The 27,988-nt window shown below is 42.0% G+C and overlaps 1 protein-coding gene across 5 annotated transcripts in view; it reads right to left on the reverse strand.

Annotated features, from left to right (window-relative positions):
- FRMD6 (FERM domain containing 6) overlaps nucleotides 1-27,988 on the reverse strand; it is a 279,964-nt gene that overhangs the window by 70,184 nt on the left and 181,792 nt on the right. For 2 of the 5 annotated variants that reach the window (XM_055437446.2, XM_055437442.2), the window contains exon 1: nucleotides 17,483-17,613. The exons of 1 other annotated variant lie outside the window; for it this stretch is intronic. The gene's annotated coding sequence lies outside the window, so the exon portion shown is untranslated. Of the gene's footprint in view, nucleotides 1-16,901; nucleotides 17,011-17,244; nucleotides 17,371-17,482; nucleotides 17,614-27,988 lie in introns of those variants that run through there. 2 more of the 5 variants (XM_055437445.2, XM_055437444.2) reach the window with 2 other exon arrangements.

Genomic DNA, 27,988 nt, shown 5'->3' on the forward strand with positions numbered 1-27,988 from the left:
CTTCAGAAATGGCACCAGTGCAGTTGACCTTTGTTTCAGTGTGACAATAAACCATGCAATACCACTATATTTGATAGATTAGCAAAAAATTGTATTTTCTTTAGAAAAAAATACTTAAAGCATGTCTATTGTAATAAAATATATGCAACCACACAAAATTCCACTCTTTTTTGGCTCGCATTTGTCACTGACTATAGTGCTAATGTTTTTTCACAACACCATGTTACCTCACTCCAAGATCAGACAGATAAACCCATTCGAATTTCTCAGTCATGGGCTTGGAAGTATAAAAGTACTATCCACTAACTAGTCTCAATGGAATAAATCAGTTTAGTTTTTTATACATTATTTTTGAAAGCCATAAGAAAAGTTCTTACTACACTTTTGAAATAGTTTCATAAAACAAAAATTGTTTCGCAGTTAGCTATTTGAAATTTCCAACCCACTTCTTTTTGCTTACATATTCAAACAGAGTTCAACTCAGGTATCAAACAAAGAACACAGTACTATAAATTATAATTCCTAATCATTAATGAAAGAGCTATAGCCAATGGTATATCCTTTAGAAAAGTGTTTTTTTTTTAAGTTCTTATTTTGTTAAAGAAATTACCCTTTATTTGTTTTTAAGGTAAAGTTTTTACCTTCAGAATATTTTACAAACTGCTATGGAATTATGAAAAATCAAGGAGTTTAGAATTCAGTTGTGTCATACTCCGCGCTAGAGTCCCAGCCTCCAGATCACAGTGCTCTAAGATCTCAGAGAATGCCCTACTTCTTAGTAATATTTTCAAAATTGAGCAATTATATTCTCCATTATTGAAATCTTCCTTTCTAGCTAAAAGGTAACAGCTTCTGAAGAGCCAGTGCCATCATGTTTGTCAAGTTCACACATCCCCAAGGCTTTCCATATAGTGGACACACTATTTGCCAAATGAATGGGAAAATAAGATGTGTAAAACAATAATAGCCTTCAGAGGCACGTCTAAAATAAATAAAATGGTATGTATAATGACCTATATACTTGGAAACTTCATCCATCTATGTCACTGAATCAGAGAATTGGCAATAAATGAGGTGTTTAGTGAATTAATACTCAATTAGAGTACATAAATGTGATTACAAAGCTACAGAGGAATGGACAGTAAATTAAGACAGGTCTATCTGAAGAAGCAGATTTTATACAAGATTTTTATATTTTCTCATCTTTTTACAGCATTATCATCATACATGACCATATACTGGAAGCTAAATCTGAACAATAGTTAATCTATTAAATCTAAAAATTTGATAGGCACTAGTAAGTTGAAAGATACAGTCGCTGCCCTCAAGAGACTTCTAACACAGTTGAGAAGTCAGTATATACATATAAAAGGTTATATATGTGATGGTACACAACAGCATGTGCTTGGTTCCCACGAAGTGATATGGGCAATAAACAGCTCAGGTCAGCAGCAGGAGTGGGGGAAGCAGGACCCAGACTAAGTGTGTATGTGCTGGACAGGGCAAAGAGGAGAACAATTTGGACAGACTTAAAAGGTTGTCTTGAAGCTCAACATTCAGAAAACAAAGATCATGGCATCTGGTCCCATCACTTCATGGGAAATAGATGGAAAAACAGTGGAAGCAGTGTCAGACTTTGTTTTTTTGGGCTCCAAAATCACTGCGGATGCTGATTGCAGCCATGAAATTAAAAGACGCTTACTCCTTGGAAGGAAAGTTATGACCAACCTAGACAGCATATTAAAAAGCAGAGACATTACTTTGCCAACCAAGGTCCGTCTAGTCAAGGCTATGGTTTTTCCCGTGGTCATGTATGGATGTGAGAGTTGGACTGTGAAGAAAGCTGATCGCCGAAGAATTGATGCTTTTGAACTGTGGTGCTGGAGAAGACTCCTGAGAGTCCCTTGTACCGCAATGAGATCCAACCAGTCCATTCTAAAGGAGATCGATCCTGGGTGTTCATTGGAAGGACTGATGCTAAAGCTGAAACTGCAATACTTTGGCCACCTTATGCGACGAGTTGACTCACTGGAAAAGACTCTGATGCTTGGAGGGATTGGGGGCGGGAGGAGACGGGGACGACAGAGAATGAGATGGATGGATGGCATCACCGACTCGATGGACATGAGTTTGAGTGAACTCCGGGAGTTGGTGATGGACAGGGAGGCCTGGCGTGCTGTGATTCGTGGGGTCACAAAGAGTCGGACACAGCTGAGCAACTGAACTGAACTGAACTGAAGAAGCTTTGCAATGACACTAGAAAATAAGTATCTACAACAGAAGGATAGCAAATTCACTCACTGACAGGGGCAGTTAACAAAGGAGTGAAGCCTGAAGGATGAAAAACACCAACAGCCATTTGGCCTCAATGTTGGAGGCAAGAGGATCTCTGCTGGGGACAGTGTGGACTGTGGAGCACACACCCGCATAAAAAGGGAAGCTGTTATGTTGCTCCAACAGATCGCTGACACACCTCCCAATTTTTTAACAAAAGGTGTAAAATTCAATTTTTTTTTAATTTAAAATTTCTCAGTTTTTAAATGCTAGAAAATAAATGTTTTCAACACCATGTTAAAACCAAAACATGTTTGCAGCCTATCCTGCTGGTGCACCACAGGCTTGCAACACTGCTTTGCCATGTGGAATTCCACGATGAGAGATCTGGACTTCATCCTGCAGGCACTGACTTAAGAGATTTCACATTTCATAATTTGCTTAGTTTTATACCTCTGCACACTCCAGTATTTATCATGTAATACACTCAGCACTGCCAAATTATTTCACATTGGCCTTGTGTAAGTATTTCTGTTACAGATCAATTTCTTTCATTTAACTAACTGAAGAGTGACTTATAAGCTTCAGCTGAAATAACATTCAAAATGACAGTAATAAAACAGTGTTGACGGAGCAGGACCTAAGAGAATGCTGACATTATATGTGTATACCACAACCCACTAGAAACACACATATAATCACTGGAGCTCCACTTCTCAAAAAACATGTACCATAATCTACTACAAAGGAAAAGTTCATACCCTTTCCAGCATTTTCCCATAATTAGCAACCTTCTAAAGACTTACTATACAGTATACTTTCATTACCAAGCAGCACTCAAATAAATGTAAAAATGTTTTAATTCTACCAATCACTATAAGCTTTTAACTATCCAAAAACAATACTTAAGCATTAAAGGCCTATGCTTTAGCATTTCAATAAGCTTAGAGAAAGAAAAGATAATTAGTATCAGAGACTTGTTGATTCGTTTTGATGACAGTATTACAAAAAGTTAGAATTATAATTCAAAGGTAATTCCCAGGTGAGAAAATTCTTAGTGCATAATTATGATATAAAATACAGAACTATGAAAATTGCTTAATCACATGCCTTGAAATAATATTCACAATGAAAGTCATCAAAGTATAAAAGAAACATTAAACAAGCACTGTTGCTACTACTCAAGTTTGCTCTGGTCCCTGGGAACCCCTAACCTGAGTCATCCACTCCATGAATGAAAGTTTTCAGGCCTGTAGGGTCAACTCAAATCTATCACTGTTAACTGAAAAAAAACTAAAGCACATGTGTCACCTTGGCTCTACTGTATCCTTTGAATAAGAAACGATCATGGGTTGAATTAAAGAAGATGTCACTAGAAACAAAACGATTCTACCATAACTCTATTAGTGGGAAACTCAGAGGCTCCCCATTTCTGTCAGAACCTGTTGAAGACCTTCATAGCCTCCAACATTCTGAAGTCCCTACCCACATTTTATCAGACATATTAAAATATATTCACTTACAATACTGAATATTTATAGTATAAGAAATTTAACTGAAAATAAGAATTATCTTAATAAGCTTTTCATTTTTTTTTTAAATTTTACTTCTTCCTTTCTGATTTTTTAATTGAAGGATAACTGCTCTACAGAATTTTGTTTTCTGTCAAACCTTAACATGAATCACCCATTAGTTCAGTTCAGTTCAGTTCAGCCACTCAGTCGTGTCCGACTCTTTGCAACCCCATGAATCACAGATGCCAGGCCCCCCTGTCCATCACCAACTCCTGGAGTTCACCCAAACTCATGTCCATCGAGTCGATGATGCCATCCAGCCATCTCATTCTCTGTCGTCCCCGTCTCCTCCTGCCCCCAATCCCTCCCAGCATCAGTCTTTTCCAGTGAGTTAGCTCGTCACATGAGGTGGCCAAAGTATTGGAGCTTCAGCTTTAGTATCAGTTCTTCCAATGAACACCCAGGATTGATCTCCTCCAAATTCCCTCCTTTTTGAACCTCTATCCCATCTTCCTCCCCATCCCACCCCTCTAGGTTGATAGAGCCCCCATTTGACTTTCCTGAGCCATACAGTAAATTCCTGTTGGCTATCTATTTTACATATGGTAATGTAAGTTTCCATGTTACTCTCTCCATACATCTCACCCTCTCCTCCCTTCTCCCCATGTCCATAAGTCTACTCTTTATGTCTGTTTGTCCACTGCTGCCCTGTAGATAAATTCTTTAGTACCATTTTTCTAGATTCCGAATATATGTGTTAGAATACAATATTTCTCTTTCTCTTTCTGACTCACTTCACTCTGTATAATAGGCTCTAGGTTCATCCATCTCATTAGAACTAACTCAAATGTGTTTCTTTTTATGGCTGAGTAATATTCCATTGTTTATACATACCACACCTTCTTTATCCATTCATATGTCGATGAACATCTAGGTTGCTTCCACGTTCTAGCTATTGTAAACAGTGCTGCAATGAACAATGCGATACTGTGTCTTTTTCATTTTGGTTTCCTCAGGGTATATGTCTATGAGTGAGATTGCTGGGTCATATGGTGGTTTTATTCTTAGTTTTTTAAGGAATCTCTATACCATCCTCCACAGTGGCTGTATCACTTTACATTCCCACCAACAGAGAAAGAGTGTTCCCTTTTTTCCACACCCTTTCCAGCATTTATTGTTTGCAGACTTTTTGATGATGGCCATTCTGACTGGTGTGAGTGATATCTCATTGTAGTTTTGATTTGCATTTCTGTAATAATGAGCAAGACTGACCTTCACAGCATCATCTTTCAGGATTTGAAATAGCTCAAATGGAATTCCATCACCTCCACTAGCTTTGTTCATAGTGATGCTCTCTGCATATTAAAAAGCAGAGACATTACTTTGCCAACAAAGGTCCGTCTAGTCAAGGCTGTGGTTTTTCCAGTAGTCATGTATGGATGTGAGAATTGGACTGTGAAGAAAGCTGATCGCCGAAGAATTGATGCTTTTGAACTGTGGTGCTGGAGAAGACTCTTGAGAGTCCCTTGGACTGCAAGGAGATCCAACCAGTCCATTCTGGAGGAGATCAATCCTGGGTGTTCATTGGAAGGACTGATTCTAAAACTGAAACTCCAAAACTTTGGCCACCTCATGCAATGAGCTGACTCACTGGAAAAAACTCTGATGCTGGGAGGGATTGGGGGCGGGAGGAGACGGGGACAACAGAGAATGAGATGGATGGATGGCATCACCAGCTCGATGGACATGAGTTTGAGTGAACTCCGGGAGTTGGTGATGGACAGGGAGGCCTGGCGTGCTGTGATTCATGGGGTCGCAAAGAGTCGGACATGACTGAGAGACTGAACTGAACTGAATAATGAGCAATTCTGAGCATCTTTTCATGTGTTTGTTAGCCATCTGTGTGTCTTCTTTGGAGAAATGTCTGTTTAGGTCTTTTTCCCACTTTTTGATTGGGTTGTTTGTTTTTCTGGCATCGAGTTGTATGAGCTACTCGTATATTTTGGAAATTAATCCTTTGTTTCATTTGCTATCATTTTCTCACATTCTGAGGCTTGGCTTTTCATTTTTGAGCCCACTCCAATCAGGTTTTTGTCCCTATTCCTCCACTATCATAACTCTTGTCAAGTTCACCAGTGACCCTGAGGTTGCTAAATCCAATAAGCAACTCTCAGTCTTCAAGCTACTTGACATGACATCACTGATTCTCTCTCTCCTCCTTGAGATTTCTTCTTTTTGACTTAGGGTATATTCTTTTAATTTCCCTCTTGTCCCTCTGACTGCTCCTTCTCAGTAATTTTTACTTGTTCCTTCCCAGGTGGCACTAGTTGTAAAGAACCCACCTGCCAATGCAGGAGATGTAAGAGAGGCAGGTTCGATCCCTAGGTTGGGAAGCTCTCCTGGAGCAGGGCATGGTAACCCACTCCAGTATTCTTGCCTGGTGAATCCTATGGACAGAGGAGCCTAGCAGGCTGCAGTTCACGGGGTCACCTATAGCCAGGCACGACTGAAGCAACTTAGCACCTTATCAACTCACCCTCTAAAGCCTGAAGAGCCTCAGGCTCAGCCCAAGTCCTTCATCACAGAAAAAGTAACTCATAGTTCCTTCCTCCTGTAGTATAGGTCAATAGAATTATTATCTACTAATAATAACACTATTACTTAGGGAATGGAAACAATTAGGTCCACTATGTCAGAAATATGTGCATATTTCCTTTGGCTTAAGGTACATTCTGATGAAATTTCTTCTCTTTCCACAAACTATAAATACTGATATGACCTAAGCTTTGGTTCATGAACTGTTTTCCCTGTCTACGTACACTCCCTATATGATTTCATCCAAAGTCTGCGGGCGACTTCCAAATTTCTATCTCTAGCTTGGACCTCTTCCTTAAACTACAGATTCCTGAATCCAACAAGCCGCTCGACTTCTCTGCTTGGAAGCTGAACATAACATGTTCAAAATGGCTCTTGGTTATCTTTCCCAAACCAGTTCCTCCATCAGAGCCCCATTTCAGTTCATGACAACTCCATAACTATGCAAAAAGCTTTGGTGTTATCCTTCTTCTGATCTATGATATTCCTCAAAGAGTTGGCCAGGAAATCTTATTGGTTCTACCTGTAAAATAAATCTTGGTCAATTCTCACTACCTCATCTACTGGTGGTTGTGACGCTCAACTGGATTATTGCGAACAGCTGCTAACTTGTCTCTGCTTCCAGCCTTAAGCACCCCACTCTATTGTTCTATCTCAACACCGTGGTTGGTGATTCTATTAAAATATAAGACAAGTCACCTTGTTCCTCTGCCTCAAACTCTCTAGTGACTTCTCATTTCACTCAGAGTAAAAGCCAAAGTTCTTATAATGGTCCACCAGGCAGACCTATGTGAGGAGCCCCACAAACATCCATAACTTGATCTACTACTACTTGTGGCCTTCTCACTGGTCCTGGAACAGACCAAGTACACTTCTGCCCAAGGCCTTCACTGGTCCGTCTGCTGAACACTCTTCCCCCAGGTATCTCTGCATGGCCAACTTCCTCCCTCAAATCACCTTCTCAGTGAGCCCTACCATGACCACATTATTTGAAATTGCCAAAGGCCCTGCTTTCATTCTTCGGCACGCCTAATGTCCCTTACTGTGCTCTACTTTATCTTTCGTCAAACACACTTACTACTCTCTAAAGCACTATATAGCTTTGTTATGTTCAGTGTTTATCTCCTAATAGGATATAAGCTCTGCAAAGGCCGGTCTGTTTTTCTTTATTCTGTTCACTGTCTGTAGCTCTGGGGTCTAGAACAATGCCGAGCACACAGAAGGCATGTATTATGTTGAATGAATGAACGAATCTAATTAAACATTTAACAATTTCAATTTCATTATTTTCTTCTAAAATTTGAGACTTTTACCAAATCCTGAACATTTTTGTTGCTCCTAAAAAAATTCCTTTGTATTTGAAGACTACAAAGATCCCAGCCTGACCTCCTGACCCAACACAAATGCAGCAGCCCCAGGGAAGCCAGAGCCATCCTATCTTTGGCCAACATTAGTCCTCCTCCAGAAGTCCACTTAGTCCTTACTGAGAAACATCTAATACATCTCCAAACACACATATTTTGCTCTGCCACCTAGATAAGAAACAATTCTGTAGGATTTGCACTAAGTAGTCAGCACAGCGGAGAAGGCAATGGCAAGCCACTCCAGTACTATTGCCTAGAAAATCCCATGGATGGAGGAGCCTGGTAGGTTGCAGTCCGTGGGGTCGCTAAGGGTCGGACACGACTGAGCAACTTCACTTTCACTTTTCACTTTCACACATTGGAGAAGGAAATGGCAACCCACTCCAGTGTTCTTGCCTGGAGAATCCCAGGGACGGGGGAGCCTGGTGGGCTTCCGTCTATGGGGTCGCACGGAGTCGGACACAACTGAAGTGACTTAGCAGCAGCAGCAGCAGTCAGCACAGTACTCAGTACTTCATGCAGAAGTAAAAGCTGTTTTTTGATGAACTCGGTGAACATTTTTAAAGTACTAGATTTATTAAGTTTAAGATATATTACAACACATAACAGGGCACAGGGTTATCTGAGGTATATGCTCCCCTTTTAATGAACAATATGATTATTCTGGAGTATCCTGTGCCTATTTTGACTGTGTTTGTAACTATGCTGCTGCTGCTAAGTCGCTTCAGTTGTGTCCGACTCTGTGTGACCCCATAGACGGCAGCCCACCAGGCTCCCCTGTCCCTGGGAGTCTCCACGCAAGAACACTGGAGTAGGTTGCCATTTCCTTCTCCAATGCATGAAAGTGAAAAGTGAAAGTGAAGTCACTCAGTCATGTCCGACTCTTTGCGACCCCATGAACTGCAGCCTACCAGGCTCCTCCGTCCATGGGATTTTCCAGGCAAGAGTACTGGAGTGGGTTGCCATTGCCTTCTCTGTGTAACTATGCTGCTGCTGCTGCTGCTAAGTCACTTCAGTCGTGTCCGACTCTGTGTGACCCCATAGACGGAAGCCCACCAGGCTCCCCCATCCCTAGGATTCTCCAGGCAAGAACACTGGAGTGGGTTGCCATTTCCTTCTCCAATGTGTGAAAGTGAAAAGTGAAAGTGAAGTCACTCAGTCGTGTCCGACCCTTAGCGACACCATGGACTACAGCCAACCAGGCTCCTCCATCCATGGGATTTTCTAGGCAATAGTACTGGAGTGGCCTGCCATTGCCTTCTCCGGTGTAACTATGCTAGTTAGATGTAAATGTCTTTCTAATGTAATTCAGTTTGTTTTTCTTAAGTATCTCCTTGAAACTTTCAGACTATTAATTTTTTTTGAATGAATGGTTTAAAAATCTTAAGCTTTGGGCCTAACAGAAAATCGTAACGTGGTCTGACCCATATTATATAAACTGTGATAATGGTAGGGGTTGGGGCTGGAGGAATAATAATTGCCTCATCCCAGTAATAGTGGCTTTCTTAAAAAGGACTCACATGAAATCTATAGGGTACAAGATAAAAAGACATGGACCACTGGTACTCTTTAAGTCTAAAAGTACTTTGTATAACATTATTCGTTACAAAGAGAATTTTTAAACTGTGAATTTACTTTTTGGCAGCTGGAAAGAAATCATTAGCAAGCAGGCAGAAGTTAGGGGAATGAGACTGCTGGAAATAGGAGTTAGGAAAAATAACTTGATCAATTAGAGATCAGTGGGACATGCCAGCTGTTCTTGGTGCAACAGTATAGATTACCCCACATCTGTGACTGAGAAATACTACGATTTGTTGCCTATTCAATGTGATCAAAATACAAAATCTATGAATAATTGCTTGTAAACAGAAACTTAGGGACTTCCAAGAACTAGAAATTTTCCTGTACATCATTTCTTTTTGTTTTAAATAAGCGCTAACTTCATTTACTATATGTCATACACTGCCACTTGCTTTACATCTGTTATTTCACTTAATCAAAACAAGCCTATGAGATAGCTGCTATTATTATCTTCATTTTATAGATGAGGAAAAAGAGGTTGAGAGAGTTAAATAACTTCCCTAAGGATTACACACTGGAGAACAGTGGAACCTAGATTTGAACCCCAGGGAACTAATCTCAAAAATCTTGTTCTTAACGTTTATATTTTATTGCCTCTTTTCCATTTTGTCTTCAGAACTTATTACACTTTTCTGTAGCAATTTCAGTGAGTAGCTTGTCAGGCCCTATGTTGAACATTCTTTTCCTAGGTATCTTTTATTTTCTAAAATCATATGTGCTAAGTTTTTGCTTTTATAAGCAATATCTGATCTAAGCAGGCTATATTATTTACTCCCATTTATAAAACTTCAGGTTTTTTTTTTTAACCTTTTCCCCATCTTGATAATGAGCCTAAGTTGAAATTCTGAGTCTTATCTTAAAACATAAAAATATCTTTTTTCTCTTGACGTACACATGAAAAAAAAAAAGTCTTCGTTCACAAGCACTTTATCTATTAGATTTCTCATAACCCTATGTTTTACAATAAGTGCTTCCTGGGGACAGCCATAGACTTCAGCATCAGAAATTCACTGCTGTTTTCAGTAGACAGAAATCAGAAACTGGATATTTCCAAGGATATTTAAGAAATGATAACTTGATGGGATTAGGGGGATAGAGGAGAAAAGTATATAGAAGAGGGGACAAAATGGCAAGAAGAAAAAATGTATGTGTATTTACATAGATTCTTTTTCTTAAGAATAAACTTCTGAAAATATTTAGAAAGCTGTCCTTTGAAATTAGGGTCCATCCGAGACCATTTGGGCTTCCCAGATGGTGCTAGTGGTGAAGGACCTGCCTGTCAATGCAGGTTAGACATAAGAGACATGGGTTTGATCTCTGGGTCTGGAAGATCTGCTGCAGGAGGGCATGGTAACCCACCCTAGTACTCCTGCATGGAGAATCCCATGGACAGAGAGGAGCCTGGCAGGTTACAGTCCATGGGGTTGAACAGAGTTGGACACGCCTGTGGTGTTGGAGAAGACTCTTGAGAGTCCCTTATACTGCAAGGAGATCCAACCAGTCCATTCTAGAGGAGATCAATCCTGGATGTTCATTGGAGGGACTGATGCTAAAGCTGAAGCTGCAATACTTTGGCCACCTCATGCGACGAGTTGACTCACTGGAAAAGACTCTGATGCTGGGAAAGGTTGGGGGCGGGAGGAGAGGGGGACGACCGAGAATGAGATGGCTGGATGGCATCACCGACTCTGTGGACATGAGTTTGAGTGTACTCCGGGAGTTGGTGATGGACAGGGAGGCCTGGCGTGCTGTGATTCATGGGGTCGCGGAGAGTCGGACACGACTGAGCAACTGAACTGAACTGAAGTGACTTAGCACGCACTCTAGACTATTCATGGATGAATAAAACAATGAGCCAGGAAGGACCTCAAGATATCACCTATTTGGCACTTACAACCCAAAGTCTCACTGGAGAGCCCTAATAGAGAGGGCAGAAGGAAAAGGGGGTTAAAGAAAAATTCCAAGGGTTCTGTGAAGGGGGCAGAGACAGAGCAGGCTTGAGGAACTGCAATTCTGCTTCACTGGCCCCAGCTCCCTTTCCTCTGGGAAGGTCTGCCTCTATCCAAACAGAGCCATAGGATACCTTTGTGTGGCTCAGGAAAGGGCACCCCATCCTCCAGGCCAGTGGACTCACTGCTTGGACCACAAAGTCAGGGGCTGAGTTCTAGCCTTCAGATGGCAGTAGTCTAAGTGAAACTGCAAGTCAGAAGCAGCTTCTACTCTTGGCGCTATCATGAGCTGTGAGACTCTGAGTCACACAGTCTTTTGGATTGTCAGTTCCCCCCACCTCTAAAACATGGAGGGGCTAGCTGTCACCTAAGGTCCCTTCCTTCTTGCCAACTCTCAAGTGAAATGGAACAAGCAGTTGTATATTTCAAAATGTGTCCCTGAAACACTAGGATTCTGTGGACCTACACAGAATCGAGACACTTGAGCCTTGAGTGTTTCTGGGATATTGTATTTTTTTCTCTCATGTTTCTGATGCATTTTTTTCTTACTCTTCTCCCCACCCCCTTTTTAAAAAAATTTTAAGGCTATTCTTTCAATTCCAAAGTGCTCTTTCTTGAGCCATCAAAAGGTCATGTCCCACAGATCAGCCCCAGACTACCCAATGTCTACCAAGAGAATGGATAAATAAACCCAGTATATTTATTCACAGAAATAAAAGAAAAAAGAAGTACTGCTGCCTAAATCAATGTGGACATGACACTATGTTGAGTTAAAGAAGACACGAAAAAGAACTTACATTTGATTGCATTTAAATGCAGCCCAAAAACACGTTAAAATAGCATCACCAACTCAATGGACATGAGTTTAAGCAAACACCAGGAGACAGTGGAGGACAGGGAAGCCTGGCATGCTGCAGTCCCGGGGTCACAAAGAGTCGGACATAGCGACTGAATGACAACATGACAAAGAAGTCAGAATAGTGGTCATCCTTGGGGCAAGGTTTAAGAAGCATGGGGGCAGGGGATGTGCACCTGGAAAGGTTCTGTTTCTTGATTTGGATGCTGGTTGCCTAAATATGATCACTTGGTACTGTATACTTCTGGTCTGTGCATTTTTCTGGCTGTATATAATTACTGAGTAACAAGTTCAAAGAAATAAAACCACAGGGACACCCACTCTCTTCAAACAAAAACCATGTACTAAAACTGGGCAGCATAAGCACTGCTAACAGAAGGGGAGAAAATTAATTATATTTCATCTAATGTGAGTCAGACAAAGAACTACCTGAGAAGTTAAATGAGAAGCTTCATTAAGTTTTCTAAAATCTTCATGCAGAATTTGCTTGCTTTTTATGATTTCCTCTCTCACATGAAACTGCGGCTATAAGGGAGTATAAAATATTCCTTTTCCATATATCTTCATATGCCAGTAAAACATTACTGCTCAAACTTCTATAACATCTGTGAACAAAGGCAATGTTATTAGAAAACATCTGAAAACATCAAAAGATAATCTAATTGGAATACTGAGGCTCGAAGTCGATACTTTTCGTCAAGAGTTATTATCACATTAATGAAATGACCTGGTTAATGACTATATGTCTACCTAGATTCTTGCTGTATAGATAAACTCTGCTAGGTAAGGCCACATAGGTGGGGAAAGGCATTCTAGAAAATGCTGTGATACAGACAACACCAAGGAAGCTCTGGGAAACAATGTCATCTCCTTTGCTCAGGTTTGGCTCATCTGTGAATGTTTCGGCACATTTTTCTCCTTACGTGATACAATCAGCTGTCAGATCACTGATTTCTTTCCCTTCCCCAGTGTTCTGTGACCCCTCTTTGATCAGTACCGTATACTGCATGACTGGTCCATCTGATACATATGAAAAGCAATAGGACACAAAGTTCCATCAGAAGAAATTACACCACTAAATCATACAAGATAATTGGAACCACAGATTGCTTGTTTTCCCTCAAAACTTAATGATAAATTCAGCCCTTACAGCTGGGGAGTCCCTCTGGACCCAGAGCATAGGGGGTGGGCATTAGCAGATCTCCCAGATGCTAGAGAACTAATTAAATATTTCTCAAATCATCACAGTTTAGATGAAAAATGCTTCCAGCCTTTGAAATGCGAAGTGGTGGGAGGGGGATGTAGGGGAAGACAGGACAGTGATAAGCATCCAATCTCTGAATGCAATATTTATAACACCAAACTAGTGATTCAACACAAATGCAGGCAAGGTTTCCAGGACAGAAGCACTATTTCATGTTGTATATAGACCTTACAGTGCACCTTATTTGTAACCCTTCTTCTCACAGCTGAGAAGACCTTATTCTTTAATTTCCATTTTTAAATATAAAGCTTTCCCTACTTCAGTCTTTACCTCTATACTCTTCCTTCTAAGTTGAGATTTTCCTTGCAACTCAATGCCCAGTTTTCTACTTCTTCCTCCCTCTCAAATTATCCCTTTAACTTGTTCCTACTTATTTTTATAGGCCCCCAAAGCCTCTTCCTCAGGATAATGTGCAATTCAACAGGCCCTCTCAACTACTCCCAATACCAAAGTTTAACTACAGAGGCCAACAACACCATTTTTCCTGTTTGGGTTTCAGGAAAGATACATTTTAACTAAAATTTTACCACTCATAAATTCCTCCACTAAATCTTTCCTTACCCTCCTCCTACACTAGATTGTTTCACATACAATTACAATGTAATCAAACACTCAAAATGTATAATTTTATAATCATTCAAAGACTTTCCAAAAATATATCATTGCTAATGTATGACACACACCTTTTATAACTCTGTTATTGGGAGTACAAGATAAAAAAACACTGGAGTTTTCTTGTAAGTTGTGTTTCTTGTTTCTTGTTGAGAAAGAAGGGTAGAGGTATGTCATACAATTGCTATATCAGAAACCATTCAAACTGTGTTACAAGATTCTATTGAAGATTGTAAACACACTTAAAACTTTTATTTTCCTTAAAAGAACTTGTAACTGCATAAACAAAATCCAAAGCTTCTATACTCTGCCCAAAGGATACATAATACTTAAACTGGAGGTTTGTACCTCTTAATAATATATTTTTAATATATTATTTTAAAATAATAATAATTACTTAATACCTCCAGTTTCCCCATAGTCTTCATCTACCAAACCAGGGCATTTATGGGGTTGGTATTAATGAGTAGTAGGAAAAATTCCTCTCGCCATAAATGCAGAAACTTTCTATCCTTTAGAAGACTTGCTGCTGCTGCTAAGTCACTTCAGTCGTGTCTGACTCTGTGTGACCCCATAGACGGAAGCCCACCAGGCTCGCCCATCCCTGGGATTCTCCAGGCAAGAACACTGGAGTGGGTTGCCATTTCCTTCAGACAATATTAAAATGACTGGAGAAGGCTGGTGAAATTTAGTTCTGAACTCTGAAAACCACCTAAGGGATAATTTGCAAATGCCATCTGGGATCCAGGCAGCCTCATCAACAAAAGGGGAAACTGGTTGAGATCACACAAATCTAAAATTCACATACATTTTTACATCTGGACTGAATCTTTCCTTGGTATGGGCTTTCATGTATTAAAATAATTGTTTGCAGGCTTTAGCTTTTTTTTTAAACCCACAGCCTCAGAAATCAAAATGTGCAACATCCAAGTTGAAAACTACAAAGAATTCCTTTATCAAAAAAGTTAGTTGTGAGACAGGATTCATTTACACTAAACTCTGAACTTGATAGCCTAGTCAAAAACAATTCTGTTTGAAACTTTCAAGCATCTGCCACAAAAGGCTACAGAGTCTATTATGTCATAAGTTTTGAAAGCCAAAAGCTTTATAAATGTGGTTAAAAGTGGAAACAAAGTTCAGAATCTCAAAAAGCTCTACACTTCCCCACCTCCCCTTCCAATTTAGCTATTTCATTTGAATGCATTTTTAAAGAACTTGTAGCGAAAACTTACTACCTAGCACATGGACATTTCCCTTTCAGAAGCAATAGTTTTTTATCCTGGCCCATTAGGTTTTCCGGTCGAGTCAGGAGCATCTTAATTCTCAAGTTCAAATTATGTATTTGAAGCTAGTAGCTTACTCACCCCCGCTGCCCTCCAAAAAGGAGGGGGGTAGAAGAAGGGAAAGATTTCCTGTCCCTTAAAGTGTTTGGGGCCCTGCAAGAACTGTTGATTACTGTGGTCCATCAGTGTCAGATCTCAGGCACTCTTACAAGCAATTCAAAGTGGGGGCTTGGGGGGGCAGAATTAGTTCATATTACAGACAGTCTGCTTTCTGGAAAAGATATCCTGCAGATAACTAGATAGCAGATATTCCCTGGGGGACCATTCTCATCTAATAATCCTAGAAGTCCATTTTAATATGAAATATAAATCCAATATATTTACAAACATACTGAAAGAGCATTCAATGTCAGCTGTCTCATATTGCGGAGTATTTTATTTTTAACATAATACTTCTATTTCTCAAAACCACACCCAAGGAAAAATGATTAAGTGCTAGAAGTTTTTTTGTTTTTTTTTTACTACAAAGGACAACAGCACAGGCATCTGTTTTCCTGCCTCTCTCTTCTGTTCTTCTCCCCTCCCCCACCTTCTACCCGGCAGGCGGTCTGTAGGTTTTGGTGCCTGTTAAAATTACTTTCTACAATAGTTTCATAATGCTGTAGATTCTGAAAAACTTCTAATCCTTTAACAGTGCTGAGCCTAAACTTATGCTCTGTTCTAAGAGAAATCCAAAAGTCAAAAGCCTTTTTAATGACAGATGTATTACGGAAAATTTTCCCCACAAAGTTTTGATGCTGTGAAATATCAACTCCCTGAAATCACAGAAAGGAAATGACTTACATTCTTGGAAAATGAAGCCACTAGCAGCTTTCTCCAATAGAATTCTCTAATCCCTAAACTACACCCTGTGGCAACGGGGGAGTATTTCGTGCAAGGACTAAATTTATATAGATGCTTATAAAAACCAATAAACAAACATTGCCAGGTCCCAGAGAAAAAGAGACGGAATCCTACATGAGAAATCCAGCAAGAGATACTCTTTGTGAACACTCAAAAAGGTTAGAGAGCACAAATTTGAAGTTAAAAGCAACCTGAGAACGCTTGCTGAAGTTTTCCTTCCCTGCTGTGGGCAATGCACAACTCCTGAGGGAAATACTGGCAAAACAGATTTTTGCTAGAATTCCAAACGAAAAGGATGTCAAGGAGCTAATATTTCTTTGGACACTAACTAAACAACTGCACAGCCTGAAAATTCGCCAACTTTCAACTCAACTTTAAAATGTGCTTATTTTGACAGCTTTCCATTTCTTCCTGCCTTCAAGAAAACGCCCTCACCATTAGATTATGCTGTCCCGGGACTAGAAGGCTGCTGTAATTCCCGTGGACCTCACTCGGGTGGCCCCCAGCTGTCCATCCCTGACAGCTCCTGGCCCTCCTCCGGCACAAGCTGGGGGTCTCCTCGACCCGGAGCCGGGCCTGCGCGTCGCCAGCTCCTCCAGGAACCCAACTACTGCAGGCCGCGCCCCCCACTCCCATCCCACCGAGGCCCCCTTCCGGCGTCGCCGAGAGCGAGCTCAGTCTCCGGTTCCCCCGACTAGGGACTTACGGGGACGGTGGGACAGACGCCGCGCTCAGGTCCCCTCCCGCAGCCGGGCTGCCCGGGCCGGCGCGCGCACAACAGGCGGCACCCAGGAATTCGGGACTCAAGAGCTGGCCCCGCCGCCCGGGCACAGCACCGGGGCGTGACGGGCAGGCGTCCCCAGCCCGACCACCCAGGAGCCGAGCGCGAGCACCGATCCCGGGGTCGCAGCCCGCAGTCCCGGCCGGCCTCCCCCGTCGCCGCAGAGGCTGCCCGAGGCTCTGCGCCTTCCTCGCTGCCCTGCTCGGCTGCCCCGGGGCCCCGACCTCCCTTCCCGGCGTGGGCGAGCTCCGACTCGCCGAGAAGCGACCTTCCTTCCAGTCCGGTGCCCGACGCCCAGAGCTGAGAGAGCGAGGAGAGGGAGAAGAAAGACGCGGAGAAGGGGACACCGCCTGGGCTGGGGCTCGCGACTTCCAGAGCCCTCCCGAGGTCCCGTCCAGCCGCCGCCGCCGCCCGGCCGGCAGGGGGCAGAAGGAGCGGCCGGGGCGCGGTGGCCGGTCTTGGAGGTCGGCCAGGGGAGTCCCCGGGTGCCCGGCTCCCGCTCTTACCTCGGAGAAGGTCCGCAGCACCGGGCGTCGGACTATTCCCAGCTCTCCTCGCCTTCCTGTCGGCGCCGCGCCTGCCCCACTCTCAACCCCTTGCCCTGGGCAGCCAGACGAGCGCTCCGCGTCCGCCCCGCCCCCGCCTCGCGCCCCGCCCCCTGAGGCTCCGCCTCCAGCCCGCCCCGAGGTGGCGGGGGCAGTGGCAAAGCCGCAGCAGCGGAGCGCGGAGCTCGCAACCGCACGTGGAGCGCCTGCAGGCCCCGCCCCGGGCCCAACCAAGCTTCCCGCGGAGGGGCGCCGCGAGTCAGAGGCGGGAGAAAGCCGAGCTCGCCACGCCTCCGGGGTCCTGGGGAGGTAGGCGAGCCGCAGACGGATGCTATTTAGGACCTCAGCCATCTAGGCTCTTCCCAGCAAGACGGAGGCGCGAGGGGACACTGTCAGCTCCCCCCAGTTCTTGCCTAATGGCCTCCTCTGACACCCGGCCTTCGCTCCCCGGTATTTCTGCCTCCTGAGCTCAGTCGGGCTGGCCGGGGGCGGCAGTTTGGCCTGAGCTTCGTTTTAGTAATTCGGAACGACGGAGGGGAGGCCACTGGGCGAGGAGGCGGTCCCAGTGGAGGCCGCTTGGCAATTCCTTCCTCCCTCCAGTCCTCCTGTCCCGCACCCACCTGCCCATCCACCACCCGGGACGCCGGTCTTTCGCCGGGTTTATGCTAGATGGAGGAGGCCCCGCCGAGGAAGTCAAGGCTTCCCCGCTAACTGCCTCTCCAGGTCTTCAGGTAGACACAGCCTCTGTCCGCTGTGGTTTTAGCGCCAGTGACCTCTCGGAAATTATTTTTACCCGCTCTGCTCTCGAGGGTAGCCGAGGGAGTGATGCAAAAGTCCAATGGAATTAGGGCACTAAGACTCAAGATAGGAGATGGAAATTTTTTTTGGTCACCTTTTAATTGTTGGGTCTAGGGAAGAAGTAGGTTATGCCTTTCCAGCCAGCCTGCGCCACTTGGACCAGCTTCTTGGGACTGGAGACAAGAGAGAAGAACCAGCCTCCACCTGGCCCCCCAGGCCGCAGCCCACAGAACTACCCGCTCCCCGCGCCGGGGCTTCTACCCTCCTAGGTCTTCTGTTGCCTGCTAATCCGGTGAGCCCTCGCCAGGGGCGGCAGTAACGCCTACGGAGCCCCTCACTAAGGGAGTGATGAGGTGCCTCTGGAAGTGACAAGGAGACAAGGAAACAGGACTTGACAAAGGACACTACCCAAATCAGATTTATGCTAACAGAAGCCAGCTTTAAAACTGCCCTGCTGTTTCGATCCAGACATATAGTTTGATCCAAAAATAAAGTTACCTGTTGAAGGTATGCCTCTGTGCCTTGTTTACATGGAAAAGGAAATTCCGTTTTGTGTTCACAGCGGAAGCTTACTAGAAATAGTTGTTTCATTCACAACTTTTACATTTTGGGAACAATGACATTAGAACTGAATATTGGGGATGGTGATCTTTTTTGTCTTTCCGCAATCTATATATCCATTCAGAGCTTATTTCGGATAAAGCAAAACTGTTTCTAAGGCTATTGCACTCATGATTTAAAGTCATGACTCCATTGTGGGAAGGAGGGCAAGAACTATGTTCCAAGAACTGCCGTTTGCATTAATTGTGTTTAATTAATAGACTAAATTTAAAATTTTTAGTAGTTGATTACAATGTTGACATTTAAAAGTGGAGGTTTATACTTTTTCGTCTCATTTTTGACTTTAATATGCATTCAGAATCAGTGCATATTGAGCAATAGTTGACAAGGTCTTAATTTGATATCTAATGAGATAACCCAAGTTTTCATATGTGAAGATAAATGAGACAAGTGAGGAATATAACAATATCATGGAAAACAGTTCCTAAATCTGATTATTTTTTCAGGCTTCATGCATAAAAATCTAGCAGATAAAGAATAACGTTGGTTTGTGACACACTGCTGAAATTTGAAGTCATTAGGTAACCCAGGGAGTGAAATATTTTAAACCACTTTTTAAAAACAGGTGTTTAAGATTGGGTTTATTGTCTAGGATTTGATTATAGCAAAATTTATGAATTTTTAAAATCATAATGATCATGTTATTAGTATGAATACCATGATAAACATAGATTCTTCACATCTTACACTTTGTTAACTAAGTACTTTAAAATTCTTAAAAATCAGTTTTATAAACCCCTGAAACAACATAAAATTCAGGAAGGACTGTTTTGGAAAACAACACAATCCACTCAAGATGGAACTGGAACTGAGAAAGGATGAGTTGTTTTAGATGTTTCTTTCCACAGGAAACATTTTTCTGTGCTTATTATAATAAATAATGCAGTTTTGTAGGTAATTAAAGTTATATTTTTATGATTCTCTTTGATGTTTAGATATGGGTTTATTTTCATTGGTATGATGAGATGTTTTCCTAAATATGAGATGTTGACCATCAAGTGAAACATTATCCTAAAACACATCTTAAACTTTCTCCATAGCAATATAAATATTGTATGTTTTTGCTTTAGTTTTATTAGGAAGAGGTTATTCGTTCCATAGATTTATTTATTGAGTGCTCCCTTACACAAGCACAGGGTTAGACTCAGCTTTAAACCTAAAAATAGCATCTTATTATAGTTTGAGGAACAGATGAACTTAATGCTTAGTATAGTAGAGATATGCAGGAGGGATAATGGGAAGGCCAAGAGAGGGCTTCAGACATACCCTGTCAACTGAGATGGGAAAGATGAGTGAAAGTTTGAGAACAAGCTGGTTGAGGTGGTGTTTCTCAAACTTGGTAGCACATTGCAACCACCTAGGGATTTTAAAAACTCCTGATGCCTGTGTTCCAGGAATATGATTTAATTAGCCTAGGATGTGACCTGGACTTGGGGGTGTTTTCAAGATGCCCATATTATTCTATGTGGAGACACATATGGGAACTATGGGTTACAGTATCTCAGGAAAAGAGCACAGAATGAGCAGGTGCATGGAGGCATAGTTTTAAAGGACAATGGCTATAGAATCATTTTGTAATTGAACATGCCTAAGCTTTGGTGGGTGATAGTTACACATTTTTATGTAAGAAACACAGTTACATAGAAAATGAAGAGATGTAAACTGCTATAATTTACATCCCTATACAAAGTATTTTCCAAACACCAGAAGAGTACCTTAAGAATTAAGCTCAGTTCAGTATGTTAGAAGAAAATAATTTAGTTCTTTTTCATCTTTTACACATAATTCAAGAGAATTTGGAACTTACAGTATGTTTTAATGCTGAAATATAAATTCTAGTCAAAGGGAGAAGCCAGTAAATTGACATATTAGCTTTTAAAGAATACTTTCTCCAAATTAAATTCTGTTCATCATTCTGACTGAAGGTCATAATAAAGAAATTAGTCTCCTTTTTCTCCTTGGTAATTACTAAAGTTCATTGAAAAAGCAAAACTATTCATTTTAAAGCAAATAAATTTAACTCCTACTCAAAGGTCTTAAATGTCCCTTTGCATGCATGCTAAGTCACTTTTCCAACTTTTTTCGACCCTGTTGACTGTAGCCCACCAGGCTTCTCTCTCCATGGGATTCTCTAGGCAAGAATGCTGGAGTGGGCTGCCATTTCCTTCTCCAGGGGATCTTCCCAACACAGGGATCAAAACCGAGTCTCCTGTAATCCATCCATTGCAGGTGGATTCCTTACCACTGAGCCAGCAGGGAAGCCCAAATGTCCCTTTCAGTTCAGTTCAGTCGCTCAGTCGTGTCCGACTCTCCACGACCCCATGAATCACAGCACTCCAGGCCTCCCTGTCCATCACCAACTCCCGGAGTTCACTCAAACTCATGTCCACAGAGTCGGTGATGCCATCCAGCCATCTCATTCTCCGTTGTCCCCTTCTCCTCCCGCCCCCAACCTTTCCCAGCATCAGAGTCTTTTCCAGTGAGTCAACTCGTCGCATGAGGTGGCCAAAGTATTGCAGTTTCAGCTTTAGCATCAGTCCCTCCAATGAACATCCAGGATTGATCTCCTCTAGAATGGACTGGTTGGATCTCCTTGCAGTATAAGGGACTCTCAAGAGTCTTCTCCAACACCACAGTTCAAAAGCATCGATTCTTCGGCGGTCAGCCTTCTTCACAGTCCAACTCTCACATCCATACATGACCACGGGAAAAACCATTGCCTTGACTAGACGGACCTTGGTTGGCAAAGTAATGTCTCTGCTTTTTAATATACTATCAAGGTTGGTCATAACTTTCCTTCCAAGGAGCAAGCGTCTTTTAATGTCCCTTTAGCTAACATATATTACTTTGAAAGAAAAAAGAATCACACATGGAAATAAACAGTACAGGAATGTAGTCCTGGTTTTCACTGACAAAAACTCAAAGTGCACTCCTTATTATTCTCAGCTAGTACAGAACTTATGTTCTGTAAAATAAAACACCAAAAGAGATTTTAATTCTCAAGGGAAGTCAGGAGAATTGATTAACAGTCATTTAATTCAGCTGTCTCATTATTATGTACTAGGAATCCCTAACCAGGAATAGAATTATAGCTGACCTCTGAACAATATAAGTTTGAACTGCATAGGTCTACTTATAAGTGAATTTTTTCCCCACTAATTACTACTACAGTACTACAGGATTTTCCATTAGTCATGTATGGATGTGAGAGATGGACCATTAAGGAAGTCTGAGTTCCAAAGAATTGATTCTTTTGAACTGTGGTATTGGAGAAGACTCTTGAGAGTCTCTTGGACTGCAAAGAGATCAAACCTGTCAATCCTAAAGGAAATCAATCTTGAATATTCATTGAGAGGACTGATGCTGAAGCTCCAATACTTTGACCACCTGATGCAATGAACTGACTCATTAAAAAAGACCCTGATGCTGGGAAAGATTGAAGGCAGGAGGAGAAGGGGACAACAGAGGACAAGATGGTTGGATGGCATCATCAACTCAATGGACATGAGTTTGAGTAAGTTCCGGGAGATGGTAAAGGACAGGGAAGCCTGGTGTGCTGCAGTCCATGGGGTCACAAAGAGTTGGATGCAACTGAACGACTGAACAACAACAGGATCCACTGTTGGTTCCAGCAGCAGACATGGAACTGCAGATACAGAGAAACCACAAATATGGAGAACTGTGGGTATGTGTATCTATTTGGAGGCAAACTATAAGTTTTACATGGATTTTTGAGTGCATGGAGGGTGGATGCCCCTACACCCTACCCCACCCCTTGTTGGTCAAGGGTCAGCTGTATTTTGTAGAGGCAGCACAGCACTGGAATTCATATTTTGTACCAATCTAACTCAGAAAGATTTACCTAATTTACAGATACAAAACTGAAAAAAATTTAAATTCATTAAATTCTGTCCTCTTGGCCGTCAGTTTTGAGACACTATTTTAAAATAGTTTAACTTGATTATCCTGGGACAAAGTTTGGTCTTAATACAGTCTATAAAAGTTTACAAGAGGCATATTTGAAGAGTTACTTTCTTTCTATTCCAGTATGGTTTTAGTTTCACCACAAACACCACATTCTGGTTCCTTGAGGGCTTGAATACTTGAATACTCCAGACAAAAGTTTCCATAAGATGGGTAGGGGGTGGTGCGGGGGCTCAGAGGCCAGGCCATTCCACTCTTCAGGAGAGGCTGTTCTGAGGGGTGCAGGGGAGACATGAGCTACACAAGGTAGAACAGCCAGCCCAGCATGGAGACCTGCCCTGAGGTTTTCTAGTTGAAAGGCACAGTGACAAAGACAGTGCTGGCTTGAGGGATACTGCTGCCCACTAAAACAGGGTGAAGGATTAAGTATGAAAAGAGCACTGCTGCCTTATGCGTGGGCTTCACATTCTAGAGAAGACTGAGGACATGCAGAAGGGCCCTTGAACAAAAAAATGTCTAGCAGAAAGAACAGGATAAGGGGGAGACTCCCTATAGTATAAAACCTGATGTGTGTCACTCATATGTTTATGCAATGGGCCTTTAAGGCCCTAGAGCAGTTTTTCAGCCCAGATTCCTTGATTACTCTACAAAAGGCTGAAAGAAAATATTCCTAACCCTTAGAGATGGGAGGCAGCACTCTCCACTCCCTATTGAGGGAGACAGATGAGAAAGGAAGGGAAGTAGGACTCTGGCAACAGACTGGTTACTCTGAGTTATGCCTCAGGCACACTGCAATGATTTTTATCTTGGGTGGCATCCTAGGTGGCATCACTTTCAAACAGAAATGATAACAGTACAGACGTCACTGAAATTCTCTTCTGTATGTAATGCCTGAGTCACATGAAACATACTGAACTAGAATGGGGAAACAAACACAGACTTACAGCCTGGTCAATGCTGGTCTTCCGCATGGAAATTCCATTTATGAAGAAGATTTACAAAATCTGTCTGGTCTGTTTTAATTTGGTTACCTTGAGTAGATTGTAGGCATAACAAACATGCTCTTAAGCTTGATTTTAGTTGCTTAAAAAGTAATGATGGACAAAGGTGCAAATAAGATGTAGTTGCTCTGGAATTTCACAGGAAATTCATTGAGGCTAAAGAACTTTGTTGAAGGTTTCCAAGAGACACCCTACCCATCTGCAGTGGCTGGGATTTTGGTTATAAAATTGTAACAAGGTGACATTAACTGGTACAATAAAAAGGAAAAATTATTTGTGAACACCCACATTAGAGTCCTGTTTCCCTTTCACCTGATCCTAGTTTAGAAACAAAACCTACATTCACTCTTGTTTGGCTTGGCTGTGGAACTTCAATGCCAAAAAAAATCTTAAGAAGTTCTACAGGCAAAGCAATGGTTCCATTTTTCTTTTTCAAGGGTGGCTTAATGTATCATTTTATTAGCCTAAACAGAATTCTTAGGCTCGAGTTTTTTGAAGAAGGAACATTAGTAGTTAAGACTGTGGAGTTGGAATTAGGAATCACGGATTTTAGATTGTTCCCAAAGGACCTCAGACTCCAAAGTTCAGTTTTGACAGGCCAGGAGAATAAAGGGATGGTTGGTAGGTAGCACTCTTAACTAGATCTAGCTTTGAAGGTAAGACCCTTTGGGGTTGGGGGAGAATAGGCTTTCTTAAACTTGCCTTCTCTTAAAAACTTTTAATAAAGTATTTGTGATTCATTTATCATTAAGCCAAATATTCTATGTGATTTCTTGAGCAGAAAAACAGAATCAGCAAATTAATGACTTTCTCTTCTTCCAGTAGTTCTATATTGGATAATATTTTTGTCACTTTAACTCTAATTTCTTAAAGGATAATGGGGATATATACCTGCTGCTGCTACTAAGTCACTTCAGTCGTGTCCGACTCTGTGTAACCCCATAGACAGCAGCCCACCAGGCTCCCCCATCCCTGGGATTCTCCAGGCAAGAACACTGGAGTGGGTTGCTATTTCCTTCTCCAGATATATACCTGCTGCTGCTGCTGCTAAGTCGCTTCAGTCATATCTGACTCTGTGCGACCCCATAGATGGCAGCCCACTAGGCTCACCCATCCCTGGGATTCTCCAGGCAAGAACACTGGAGTGGGTTGCTATTTCCTTCTCCGGATATATACCTACTACATGATAATTCCGTAGAGATACAGACAGTATACAAATGAATATAAAATATTTTATTATCATCAGTTTTTTGGGTAGCATTTTTACTATCTGAAATTGTTTATAAATATGTTCGCTTGTTTGTCAGCTGTCTCTCTGTTTAGAATGTAAGCTTCATGTGAGCACAGATCTAACCTCTCTGACTGTCATGGCCCCAGCATCTAGAACAGTGTCTGGTACATATTTGTTGAATGAATGAATCCCATAAACTATGTGTAAGAAGGGTGTGTGTGTGTGTGTGTGTGTGTGTGTGTGTGTGTACACAGCTGCCTTGAGAGTAGGGTAGAGAAAAGAGAGTAAAAAAAAAAAAAAAGAAAAGAGAGTAGGTACTGAGATGAGAATGGAAGAGGATTAACATTTTTTGAGATATCCCAGATAATGATGAGAAAAGATCAATCCCTTAAGAAGACTTTTGGTTGGTTTGAATGAAGCTTCATACATCAGCCAGTTAACCTAATGTTTGTATTTGAGGTAAAAATATACATATAATTATCAATATTTTATCTCTACTGATATTCCTTAATGTATATTGTATTTCTGTGTGAGCCTTCCTCCTGCCTTTAAATACTTGCCCTACAGCCTTTTGAAATACTAAGAAGAATGTTAGAAATATTTTGCTAGAGCAGTTGATCAACTATTGAATTCCTTGCTAGCAAAAACGTTCTGATGAGATACCCTTAGGAACAGAGTGGTTTGAGTTAAGCAAGGGGAACCTAAGTGGCCTTGCTTCTGTTTGCTCAGTCCCCTCAACTCCATGTGAAGTTTCACTGGCCCTTGTGTCATCTGCTCCATCTCTAAATACTGGAAAGCGCTCTGTCTACCACGTCCTACCTTCCACCTCTTCCACCAGAGCTGTTGTTTAACCTTGAGGCTTTCAGTCACCACAACCCCCCGCCCCCAGTTCTTTCAGCTTGTTGGCTGTTCTTTCCCTTTGAGCTTAATGCCTGGGCTCACAATTTTGAATATATCCTCCCTCTAGTTTCATTGTCCCATATCTCCTTGATCTTTTAATGCAGTCTTAACAATCCCAAAATTCAGGTCAACTTAATCATCCATTTTGCTTTAAAGTCACTGAGGAAGATTAAAGAAAATCAAATAAATGAGTCTATTAGTCACATCACCAAGACAACAGTTGCATCACTGGAGCATTCACAGATGCTTGGTCAACTTTTTACTCACTCCTGGGTAGCTCCCTTTTCCTTTCACCATGATAACCATTTAGATTTTAACAGTTCTCAAGACCCTCATCCCACTCTGAAACTGCCACTTCTCAACGGTCGATCTAGATTGACTTGGCTGGTCGCCAGTCTAAAAGGTTTATAAGTATTACCTCGTTGAATCCTCATGACAGCCCTTTGATGGAGATACTGTCATTATCCCTGGTTTATGATGCCCAAGATCTCAAAGGAAACAAGTGGTTATGTCTGGATCTGAACTCAGGAAATCTGAATTCAAGTTCACGGTTTCTCTCTAAACTGTCTTGCTGCTGGTGCAGAGTTGATCAGGCATTTTCTCACTTGGGGTTTAGTCCCCTCCACCTTCAAGCTTCCATGTGTCTTCCTCTTGGGCCATTTGTTCCTAACTCTTCTCAGTCAGTCTCCTCCTACCAAAACTGTATCACAAATCCCCCACTGCTTGAGGGCCTTATCCATTATGTGTTTGTTTATTCAGTTCAGTTCAGTTCAGTTCAGTTCAGTTGCTTGTCCGACTCTCTGCGACCCCATGAATACAGCACGCCAGGCCTCCCTGTCCATCACCAACTCCCAGAGTTCACTCAAACTCATGTCCATCGAATTGGTGATGCCATTCAGCCATCTCATTCTCTGTCGTCCCCTTCTCCTCCCGCCCCCAATCCTTCCCAGCATCAGAGTCTTTCCAGTGAGTCAACTCGTTGCATGAGGTGGCCAAAGTATTGGAGTTTCAGTTTTAGCATCAGTCCTTCCAATGAACACCCAGGATTGATCTCCTTTAGAATGGACTGGTTGGATCTCCTTGCAGTCCAAGGGACTCTCAAGCGTCTTCTCCAGCACCACAGTTCAAAAGCATCAATTCTTTGGTGATCAGCTTTTAGCAAATTATTATTAAGTACCTATTCTGGGCTAGGTGTTGGCGACACACAGGTAAACGAGACCTAATCTCCCACCTTGGAGTTAAATTTTAATTATTCATTCTCCCTATTAAATATCCCAAATCAGAGCCTCTCCTAGACCCTTCTTCCCACTTACAGAACGTTGAAGTTATTGTTTATTTCATACTCCATTCAGCACCACCCTTTACAAGGCAGCAGGTATGTGTTGGATAGGTGAATGAACAATTCCAGGTAAGATCATCAAGGTTTGTAAGTTTGTTCTTAGTCTTCTTTCTGAAAAGTGGCTCATTTGAGATGAACCTATAGCTCTTACCACTTTTCTGTCTGAGCAGAACTGGGAAGGTTCTGAAAACCAACCTTTTCCATTATTGACTGACTAGTTGCACTTCAGTGAAATAAATGCATTCCCACTGAGTTAACTCTCACTGGTACCTCTATAAGAAATGGTACAAGTGTAAGCTTTGTATTCTGTGACTGTGGAAAGAAAGACACAAGACCTTATTACAGGAATTTCAGCATTTTTAAAAGGAGAGATATTTTTAAGATCGAGGAGGGCATGGCAACCCACTCCAGTATTCTTGCCTGGAGAATCCCATGGACAGAGGAACCAGGTGGACTACAGTCCACAGGATTGCAAAGAGGCGGACATGACTGAAGCGACTTAGCATGCACACACATTCGTGAGATCATGCAATTTTCAAACCCCTATTTTGCCACTTCTCAACCAGAAGGCGATTTTGCCCCTAAAAGAATATTTGGCAGTGTCTGGAGATATGTTAGTTGTCATAATGTGATGGTAGTGAGTGAGTTGGGTA

The sequence above is a fragment of the Moschus berezovskii genome, chromosome 9 (genome assembly GCF_049115385.1).
Source record: "Moschus berezovskii isolate FMDL1 chromosome 9, NW_MosBer_1.0, whole genome shotgun sequence".
Lineage (NCBI taxonomy): Eukaryota > Metazoa > Chordata > Mammalia > Artiodactyla > Moschidae > Moschus > Moschus berezovskii.